Here is an 11810-nt window from a genome sequence, read left to right as displayed (position 1 = left end):
TTTTGATGACCTTGACAGTTATAAAGAGTGCTGGTCAAGAATGTTATAGACTGTCCTTGATCTGAGACTTATCTGATGTTTTAACCTTTATATATTAAGGTTCACTCATGTAAAATTTTATAGGTTTTAACAGATGTTTAGTATCATGTATAGACCATTCCAGCATCATGCAGATAGTACATTGCCCTAAAAATCACCTGTACTTCACCTATGGAAACCTCTCCTCCAAGTCTCTAATAGGCAATGGTCCACTTACTCTTTTACCAGCCTTTTCCAGAATGCCATATTAAAGCACCATAAATTTCTTTATATTGGCTTCTTTTACTTAGTGACATGAGTTGAAATTTCAACTATGTTTTTGAATATCTTATAGTTCATTCCTGAATCATTTTTCATCATATGTATATATTAGTTTGTTTGCCCATTCACCTACTAAAGGACATTTTGGTAGCTGTGAGTTCTAGTAATTATAAATAAAGTTGCTATGAATATTGGCATGAACATGTTTTTATATGGACAAGCATTCTCATAACAATTGTGTAGATACCTAAGAGTGTAATTACTGGATAGTTTGGTAAGACTACATTTTTGCAAGAAAATGCCAATCTGGTTTCCAAGGTAGCTATAACATTTTGAATTCCAACCCACAGTGAATGAGAGCTCCTGTTGCTTTGTATCCTCAATAGAAATTGATATTGTCAGCTTTTGCATTTTAGTCATTTTTATTATTTTATTTGTTCTTATTAGTTATATATGACAGTAGAATGTATTTTGACATATTATACATTTATGAAAAGATAGTAGAATGAATCAAACATTACTTTCCTATATGCATATATGCATACATGGCCAATGTAATTCCACATCATGTACAACCAGAAGAATGGAAAGTTATTTCAGCCATTTTAACAGGTGGATAGTTGTATTTCTAATAGGTATAGGGTGTTACTCATTGTTTTAATTTGTATCTTCCTGAAAGGACAAATTATACTGAGTACCTTTTTATATACCAATTTGTGTTGTGTGTGTGTGTGAATGTGTGTGTGTGTAATTTAGATATATTGTTCAAGTTTAAAATTGAGCTTTTTGTTTTCCTCTTGTTGAGATGCAAGAGTTCATGTTATATTTTGAACATAAGTCCTTGATTATATGTTTTTTAAATGTTTTCTTCCACTTGGTGATTTGCCCTTTTATTTTCATAACACTCTTTCATAGACAAAAGTTTTAGATTTGATTAAGTCCAACTTAACTATTTTTTTTTCTTTCATGAGTGACGATTTGGAAGTAATAGTTAAAAACTCATCACCACCCAAAAAGTCACATAGATCTTTATCCTGTTTTCTGCCAAAAATTTTTATGCTTTTATGTTTAGATTTATTATCTATTTTGAGTTAGTTCATGCAAAATGTATGGTCTCTATCTAAAGTTTCATTCTTTTGCATACCTATTACTCTCTAGAGCCATTTGTTGAAAAGACTGCCTTTCTCCATGGGATGGCCTTTGTGGGATTCTCTAAGTTCAGTTGACATTTTTATGAGTGTTTTTCTAGACTCTGTTCTGTTTAATTGATATATGTGGTTTTTCTTTCTCAATACCATGCTGTCTTTTTTTAAATTTTTTTTAACCATGCTGTCTTGATTACTGTAGCTTTAGAGTAAATCTTGACATTACATAGGGTTGTTCAACTTGTTTTTCTTTTTAGTTTTATTTTGACTTTTCTGTATCCTTTGCCTTTCATATAAATTTTTAAATGTTTATTGAGATCTACAAAATATCTTGATGGTACTATGGGATTTTATTGAATCTATAGATTAAATTGAGAAGAATTGTAAACTTAGCAATAGTGACTCTTCTGAACTAGGTACACAGCATACCTCCCCATTTATTTCTTTCATTTTTATATATTTCCACATATAAGACTTGTACATATGTTAGATTCCTAAGTATATTTCATTAGGAGGGATGATTATAAATATTTTAAAATGCATAATCAGTTTTTTTTTCACTTTTCCTTTTTGCAACTCTTTTGGGATATGACTTTTAAATTTTTTATTGGAGTATTATAGCTATCCATAGCAGTTGGGTTTTGACAAGATCATAAATGCATGGAATTTGATTTCAATCCCTGCTCCCGGATACACATTTTTGTTCCCCTCCTACCTCTCTGTTCTTCTACTTTACTGATCTTTTTTCGCTAATTTATTCATTTATTTTTATGGTACTTTCTACATTATACATAAAGGTGAAATTCCCTGTGGTATATTGATATGTGCATACAATGTGATTGTGTTAAATTTGTTTCTCATTTCCTCTTTTCCCATCTCTCCTTCCTCCGTCTGGATATTCTTCTACTCCACTGATTGCCTGAATATCTTTCTTGTATCCAATCTCTCCCCTCCCTGCTGCTTTCTTTCCTTTATTTTGCTCTAGCTTCCACCTATTACAGAGAATGTTTGACCCTTGATTTTCTGAGTTTGGCTTATTTCACTTAGCATGATTTTCTCCACTTCTGCCCATTTACCAGCAAAGGCCATAATTTTGTTCTTCTTTATGGCTAAAACTCCATTGTGCATGTATATCACATTTTTATGATCCATTCCTCTATTGATAAGCATCTGGGCTGATTCCATAATTTGACTATTGTGCATTCTGCTGTTATAAACATTGAAGTGTCTGTATCCCTGTGCTATGCTTATTTTTAGTTCTTTTGGATAAATATCAAGTAGTGGGATAGCTGGCACATATGGTGGTTCCATTCCTAGTTTTTTTGAGTAATTCCCACACTGCTTTCTAGATGGTTGTGCTAATTTTTAGTCCCACCAGCAATGTATGAGTTTACTTTTTTCTCCCACATCCTCACCAGCATTTATTATTATTATTTGTGTTCTTGATAATTGCCACTCTGACTGGGGTGAAATAAAATTTTATTACAGTTTTGATTGGCATTATGCTGATTAATAGAGATTTTGAATCTTTTTTCATATATTTCTTGGCCATTTTTTTTCTTTTTGATAAATGTCTGTTTACTTCTTTTGCCCATCTATTGATTGCTTTATTTGTCTTTTTGTTGTTGTTGTTGTTTTAACTTTCTTTAGTTTTTTATGCATTCTGAATATTAAGCCCTTGTCAGAGGAATAGCTGACAAAGATGTTTTCCCATTCCATAGGCTTATCATTTCCTTTCTGTGCAGAAGTTTTTAATTTGATTGAATCCCACTTTCTGGTTCTTGATTTAACTTTTGGGTTTTAGGAGTCTTGTTGATGAAGCTGTTGTCAGAAAGGATTGGTTTTTCTTTCTCAATACCAGGATGAAGTGTTTTCCCTGTGTTTTTGTCTAGCAGTTGCAAGTTTTCTGGTTCCATTTACAAGTATTTGATTCATTTTGATTTGACTTTGAGCAGGGTGAGACTGACAGGGGTCTAGTTTCATTCTTCTACATATGAACATCCAATTTTCCCAGTACCATTTGTTAAAAAGGCTATCTTTTCTCCAATATACATTTCTGGCACCTTTATCAAGTTCCATATCACTGTAAGTATGTGATTTTGTCTCTGTTTCTTTTGTTCTCTTCCTTGGTCTTCATGTGTATCTTGATGCCAATACCATGCTGTTTTCATTTCTAAAGCTTCCTAGGATCATTTGAGATTGGTATTATGATACCTCCTGCATCACTCTTCTTGCTCAGAATTGCTTTGGCTATTCTGGGTCTCTTATTCTTGAAAATAAATTTAAGGGCAGTTTTTTTTGTTTTCTTTCTTTATTTGTTTAGTTCTATGAAGATGTCATTGCTATTTTGACAGGGATTCCATTGAATCTGCATATTGATTTTGGTAGTATGGACAGTTTGAAAATATTAATTCTGCCTATCTATTTGGGATATAATTAATAAACCATAAAATTTACCCTCTGAAATTTGCAACTTAATGGTTTCAATATATCTCACTACAATGTGAGTTGAGAAGAAGTTTATTGCCTTAAAAAGAAAAAACTCATATCCATAGTAGAAATTCCCAGTTTCCTCACCTCATTCCACAGTACACTAATCTGTATTTCTCTATGAATTTGCCTTTTCTGGACATTTCATATGAATAAAAGCAGAGAGCATTCAATCTTTCATGTCTGCCTGGTTTCACTTCACATAATGTTTTCAAGGTTCATCCATGTTACAACATGTATCAGTATTTCATTCTTCTATATTAATGAATAATATTCCATTATGTTGATATATCACATTTTATTTATCTGTGCTTATGAATTTGTTTTGTTTTCCCATTTTTAGGCAACTATGAAAAATATTTCCATAAATATTCCTGCACAGATGGAATTTTTTTAATCCTAATTAAATTTTATTTTAATTGAAGCCCTGTATGACATTAAAATACAGAGCATTTCAAATATTATTGGCACCAAAATAACAAAATAACTGATTCACCAAGGAATCATTAATATGAGGTTCATTTAAAAAAAAAAACGCAAATAAAAAGTTTAATTTCAGAAACTGAATCCATCATTTATAAATACACTAAAGCACAATCCACTTGAATTGAGAGCAAGCATAGCTACAGTATTCAACAGAAGGACAGCTTTCTAGGGGACCATGGCAGAGAAGCACCTCGCTTCACCCACAGCACCCAATGGTCTGAAGTGACATAGAACAGGAAACTTTTTCAGATGTTAAAGCAAACACTTTGAAGATGTATTGTTAAAAGAATTTGACAACTGATAATTTCACTCTGATGTCCTGGGATTCTAAAATACCCCAGTGATGGCTGAATCTTCCCTATTATAAAAAATGAAAAATCGAAATGCCTAAGGCTAGCCTCACCACTGTAGCCTGCCAGACGCCCCCATTGGTCACCACCGCCTCCAGGGCCTGGCTGTGGTCCCAGCCCCTGGATCAGCGTACACAGAGCTCCACTGCTTGTTTTCAAATGCTTTGTCTCTGTGGTAAACAGTTAGCTTCCAGAATATTCTCTCCACTCCTCGACACATTTAGAGCCTGCAGTTAAAACTGCTCAGTCAGGATGGCTTAAGCTCCACCAACTATTTACAGGTTTCATTTCACAGCCACAAAAGCTGTTTTGTTGCAATTAAAGCAATATTTAATTAAAATACAGTACCTGATTCATGGTTTTACACAATTGAATAAAAATCCTACAGGATAAAACTGTTTACATCTTGTCCCCATTCTAGGGAAACACATTTCTGATCCCTAACTTTTAAAAAACATTGCAGTCATGAATTAAAACCTGATCACCCCACTTCATAACCGACAAGACAGGCTGCTTCCAGTGGACTCCCAACACACTGCGACCTGGCCTGACAGGAGTAAGACACTTGTGACATTACGGTGGGAGCCGGCGGGTGGCCCTGGATGCTGGCCTGGTGTCCCACATGGCCCCGTTGGGTGGGTCACAGCCCTGGTAGACAGCCAGCCAGCCAGCACTACCGCACTGGTCTGGCGACTCAGTGTGAGTTCAATACTGAAAGTAGATCAAGGGAAGATTCACTTTCAAGAAGATAAGTTTTTCAAAATGTTCCATCATGAGCCGGGGCTGGCCAAAGCTGCCATTCTCTGCGGGCGTGCTGAACAGCTTTTCTGAAGGGACGGTACTTGGGGGACAGCCCAAAACTCTGACAGCTAAAGTGGACAGCCCAGGCAGTATGACCGCTTGAGGTTCCAGTAGGCAACAGCTGTGCTCCATCCAACACCTCCTCCTCCAGGTAGGTCATGTCTTCAGGCAGCCTCTCCGGACGGTCTTGCCCTCCACCTTGGCCATGAGCTACCACAGGCTCTCCTCTCTGCCAGAGTCTCTCGACAGGGGCCCTGAGTTACAGCCATCGGAGACGGCTGTGTCCTCTGAGGTAGAATTCAGTATTTCCAGCTCCCTGATTAGATCTTGCCTGGACTGCTCTACCTCCTCCTTCGTGAACAGGGAGGCTTTGTAGCAAGGGTCCAGCAGTGTGGCAAAGACGTACCTGGGGTCATGGAGGGTGGTGGACAGGCAGCTCGCTATGGCTTTCTTTAGCGACTTCAGCATAGTGTCGATGCCCATCGTCTCTCCAAAGAGCATCTCGACCTTCCTGCTTAGGATGTGGATCATGGGGATGACCTAGCTCAGAGTGGACATGTGGGCACTCATCTCCCGGCTGGCAGCATCAAAGGGCCTCAGCACATGACACAGAACTGCATGACCTCCCACTGGTCGCAGCTGATCAGCTCTCTGAAGCTGCACTTGATGGACATCTCATTGATGGCCCTCTTCTGCTCCATCAGGAGCTCCAGCATGTGCAGGGATGTGCTCCACCTGGACGGCATGTCCTGGACAAGGTGGTGCTGTGGCAGCTCGTACACCTGCTACAGCGTGGCCAGCTTCTCCCTGGCTGTGGGGGAGCACTGGATACGCTCATACAGCTTTTGGGTGGCACTCAGCAGGCTCTGCACCATCCTCTGGCTCTTGATGGCCTCACTCACCATCAGGTCCACTGTGTGGCTGAAGCTGGGCATGCTTGAGTGCTCTGCCTCAGTCAGAGTCTTGCTGATGCTCAGGTTGTTGGTGACAGTGATGCCCACCTGCAGGCCGACGGATGTCACCCAGGCTTCCCACCAGCACTCCAGCTGCTTCTGGATGCTACCACCGCCATGGTCACAGTCAATCTGCGACACATCCAGAAGTGCTGAGCAGTGGTGGTCCTCACAGTGTGAGCAGACTGCGGATGCGAAGGTGACCCAGTGGGCAGTGAGGGTCAGGTACTCATGGCTCTGGGTGACTGTCCAGATTCCTGATGTGAAGTGGACCACGCCACTCTCGGCTTCCCTCAGCTGGGACAGGACCATCTGATTCATGTTGTCATACATGCCAGGGATATGGCCGTGCTGCAGAAGTAGGAGGGCCGGGGCATGTAGTACTGGGGCCTCAGGTACCCCAGCAGCCTGTTGAAGCCAGCACTGTCCACAAAGGAGTAAGGCTGGAGGTCTAGTGCGATCAACTCTGCTATCAGGCTGGTGATTTTTTTGGCAACTGGGTGAGAGTCATAGAACTTCTCAGTGGGGTCATCGAAGGAGGATGTGCCTGACAGCTCTGTGCTCAGTGGTCCTGGACGTCTGGAGAGAGGGACAGGGTGGTCTCCAGGTGGACATCGGCCTTTAGTACGTGGCCGTGGAACCTGTGCAGGCAGCTGGTGCCCAGGTTGGTGGGCTTCTTGTCTCTGCTGATTCTCCGGCTGCAGTGCAGACACAGCACCTTGGTGGAGTCCGCAGAGCAGATAGAGAAGTGGTTCCACAGCTTGGAGGTCTTCTTGCTGCTAACAGGAAACACCGGGGTGGTTCCTCCTGACCACGGCAGGCAGGCCAGGCATCTTGAAGGAGCAGCTTTCTGCAGACGCCAAAGTGGCCTACGGAGAGTTCGCCAAACTGGCACCCAGAAAGCCCTTCTGGGTCCCGACCACCTCGGGGTGGCGTCTGTACAGATGCCGCATCAAACAGCTGGTGCCCACATCCCCCGACTGATGACGCAACCACAGTACTGACACACGGCCTTCAGACTGTCCCTGGGGGCCAGTAAGAAGTGGTGCCAGACCTCCGACTTCAGCCTCTTCATCACCTTCTTCTGCTGGAAAACAGCACCAGGCTCGCACCTCCTCGGGCTCAACCCGCTGGCCTGCTGCTTCTCAGGAGAGGCGCCCATAGAAGCCTAAGCCACGGACATTCCGTACTGAGTGTGTCCCCAGGCAAGTCCCCTCTGGGACGAAAGTCCTGGTTGTCCTCCATGGCCGACCATACTACCCCAGCTCCTTCCTCATGCTAGTGTCTCAGGTCAACCGAGAGCTGGTTTGAGCGCCCCTGTGCGCCCACCCAGCATCACCGTCACCCTGTCACAGCTGTTCTCTGGGCTGCTCCTGTGAGTGCTCCATGCTGGGGCTCTGCTGCTGCCTGCCTGGCCGTGGGGACGTTAGTCTGCACAGGGGAGAGGAGACTGGCTGCTGGTCTTGAAGACAGGGTCCCCACCACTTCCACAGCACACACAGCCCTCCTGCATGTCTGTATTCATGCTTCCAGAGGTCCACTTCCCAGTTCTCACTCTGCAAACTCTAGGCCTGCCAAGGATCTGGGTGTCGGCTTGGCCAGGTGCGGGAGGCTGGGCGGCACGGTCCTGGCGCTGGGGGGAGCGAACTGCGCGGCGGGAGCGCTCATTCATTATGAGTTTTTATTTTTTCCTTTTTTAAATTTAGATGACTACCCAGTCACACACAGCTATACGGAATGATAGAGCAAGATCCCTTGTATACTTTACCCAATCTTCCAATGGAAGCATTTTGAAGCTTTATAGCACAATGCTACAACTGAGATGTTGATATTAATGACAATCCACAAGTCATATTCAGATTTATTCAGTTATACTTGTTTTTGCACATGTGTTAAGTCTCTACCATCTTATCACCTGTTTATGATATCAAACAATAAAGTCAAGATGCTGAAAAGTTCCAACACCATACCTGTTCTTCTTGTCTTTTAACTTGTCTTTTAACTACACTAACCTTTCTTCTGTTCCCTTTGGCCCTAACCCCTGTTTGTAGTATTCCATTCAATAGTGAATAGTGGATAGTTGGATCAATAGTGAAAACTCCTCTCTCATTTTGACAATAGTAATTTGCATCTGCTGTCATTTTTTTCTTCATAAGCCAGGCAGAGGACTAGAAATTCTTTTATTAGAGTGTAATAATTATACATAGTTATTTGGTTCATTTTGACAAAATAATACATGCAAGGAATATGATTTCAATCCCCATTCCCCACACTTTGCCTTATTCATTCTTATCTCCTCTATTAATCTTCCTCTCACATCTTTTATTTATTTATTTTTATTGGTATTATATATACAGGTGAAATTCTTGTTGGTACACTTATATGTGTCTATAACTTGCCACTGTTAAATTTCTTCAATATGTTTAGCCCTTTCCCTTCTTTCCTACCTCCCTCTCATTCATCTTCTTCTACTCTACTGATCTATCTTATAACTTTTTGAAATTCAATCTCCTACCCTGCCACCTTCTTTCCCTTACTTTGCTCTAGCTTCCACATACAACAGAAAACACCCAGCTCTTGATTTTCTAAGACTGGCTTATTTCACTTAGCATAGTTTTTTTCCATTGCCATCCATTTAGCAGCAAATGCAATAATTTCATTATTCTTTATGGCTGAGTAAAACTCCATTGTGTATATATAACACATTTTCTTGATCCATTAGTTTTTTAATGGAAATTTGACTTGATTCCATAATTTGGCTGTTGTGAATTGTGCTACTATAAACATTGACATGGCTATATTGCTATAGTATGCTGATTTTAGTTGTTTTGAGTAAATATCGAGGAGTGGGATAGGTGGATCATATGGTGTTCCTAGTTTTTTGAGGAATGCTTTCCAGATTGGTTGTACTAATTTTCAGTCCCTCCAATAATGTATTAGTTTATGTTTTTCCTCACATTCTTACCAGTATTTATAATTGTTAACATTCTTGAAAATTGCCTTTCTGATTGGGGTGAGATGAAATCTTATTGTAGTTTTGATTTGCATTTCCTTGATTGCTAGAGATATTGAACATTTTTTAATGTTTGTTGGCCATTTGTAGTACCTATTTTGAGAAATTTCTAGTTTGCTCTTTGGCCCATTATATGTGTGTGTGTGTGTGTGTGTGTGTGTGTTACAATGAGATGGTTTTCTTTTAGTTCTTTATATATTCTAGATATTAATCCTCCGTCAGAGGAAGAGTTGGCAAAGATTTTTCCCGTTCCAGAGGCTCTCTCTTCACCTTCTTAACCATTCCTTTACTGTGTAGAAGATTTTAAATTTGAAGGTACTCCATTTATTGATTCATGGTTTATTTCTTGAGCTTTAAGGGTCTTGTTAAGGAACTTGCCAGCACTAACATGATGGAGTTTTGATCCTGTTTTCTTCCAGGAGTTCCAAGGTTTGTGGTATAATTTTAAGTCTTTGAATTATTTTTAATTAATTTATTTATTTTAATTATATATATATATATATATATATATATATATATATATATATATATGCATTTTGATTCATTGTACAGAATTTAAGCACAATTTTACCTTTCTATGGTTGTACACAATGTAGCATCACACCATATTGTAGTCATACATGTACCTAGGGTAATGATATCCATCTCATTCCAACATCTTTCCTACCCCCATGCACTCGCCCTACCCTTCCGCCCCTTTACATGGTAAAAGTTTCTCCATTTTCCTATGCTTCCCCCCTTTTTTTATGGATCACCATCCACTTATCAGAACATTTAGCTGTTGGTTTTTTGGGGATTGGCTTACTTCACTTAGCATGATATTCTCCAACTCCATCCATTTACATGCAAATGCCATAATTTTATTCTCTTTTAATGCTGAGTAATATTCCATTGTGTATATATATTCATTTATCTATTAAAGGGCATCTAGGTTGCTTTCACAGTTTACTTATTGTGAATTGAGCTGCTATGAACATTGATGTGGCTGTGTTACTACAGTATGCTGATTTTAAGTCCTTTGGGTATAGACTGAGGAGTGGGATAGCTGGGTCAAATGGTGGTTTCATTCCAGGTTTCTAAGGAATCTCCATACTGCTTTCCAGATTGGTTACACCAATTTGCGGTCCCACCAGCAATAGTTTTGATCAGGTCTTGTAATGTCTCCTGCATCGCTTTTTTTTGTTGTTCAGAATTACTTTGGCTATTTTAGGTTTCTTTTTCTTCCAAATGAATTTAAGAACTGATTTTTCTAGTATGATGAAGAATTTCATTGATATTTTGATGGGTATTGCATTGAATCTGTGTATTGTTTTTGATAAGATAACCATTTTGACAATATTAATTCTGCCTATCCAAGAACGTGTAGGATGTCTTTCTGTCTTCTGAAGCCTGCTTCAATTTATTTCTTTATTGTTCTATAGTTTTCATTTTAGAGTCCTTTTACTTCCTTGGTTAGATTAATTCCAAGGGCATTTTGAAAATTTTGTTTTGTTTTGTTTTTGCTTGAAGTTATTGTTAAAGGGATGGTTTTCCTAATTTCTTTCTCAACTGAATCACCATTCAAGTATATAAAAGTTATTCATTTATGAGTTTTGGTCTTGTATTCTGCTACTTTGCTAAATTCATTTGTCAGCTGTAGAAGTCTTCTGATGGAATGCTTTAGGTCTTCTAAATAAAGGATCATGTCATCATCAAACAGTAAGAGTTTATCTTTTTCTTTTCCAATTTGTAATTTTTTAAATTTTACTTCTCTTGCCTGATTGCTCTAGATAGAGTTTCAATAAGTGTATTGAACAGAAGAAGTGAGGGTGGATATATTTGTTGTGTCCCTGATTTTAAAGGAGAAATTTTTCTTTTTTCTCTATTTAGTATGATATTGGCTTTGGGTTTATCTTATATTGCCTTTATAATTTGAGATAAGTTCCTTCTATCCTTCGTATCATCAATGTTTTAAAGAGGAATGGTGGTTGTATTTTATCAAAGACTGTTTCTGCAGCATTGAGATGATAATATGATTCCTGTTCTTAATTCTTTAAGTGATATATTACATTTATTGGTTTCACTGTTTTGAACAAACTTTGCATCCATGGATTGAAGCCCACTTGATCATGCTGTTTTATCTTCTTAATATGTTTTGATTGCAGTTTGCTAAAATTTTATTGAAATTTTTTAGAAATATGTTCATTAGGGATATTGGTCTGTAGTTGTTGGTTTTTTTTCTTTTTCCCTAAATATGTATTTGTTTGGTTTGGGCATCAGGATTATACTAGCT

At 39.1% G+C, this 11810-nt stretch overlaps 1 pseudogene; it reads right to left on the bottom strand.

Moving 5' to 3' along the window:
* Window positions 1-5476: 5476 nt before the first annotated feature.
* On the bottom strand, window positions 5477-8197 carry LOC114093908 (zinc finger BED domain-containing protein 4-like; annotated as a pseudogene).
* Between the last annotated feature and the right edge of the window lie 3613 nt (window positions 8198-11810).

This window comes from Marmota flaviventris, chromosome 11, assembly GCF_047511675.1.
Source record: "Marmota flaviventris isolate mMarFla1 chromosome 11, mMarFla1.hap1, whole genome shotgun sequence".
In the NCBI taxonomy this organism is placed as follows: domain Eukaryota; kingdom Metazoa; phylum Chordata; class Mammalia; order Rodentia; family Sciuridae; genus Marmota; species Marmota flaviventris.
Note: the sequence above shows the minus strand (reverse complement) of the source record. Positions and strands in the feature narration are given on the sequence as shown.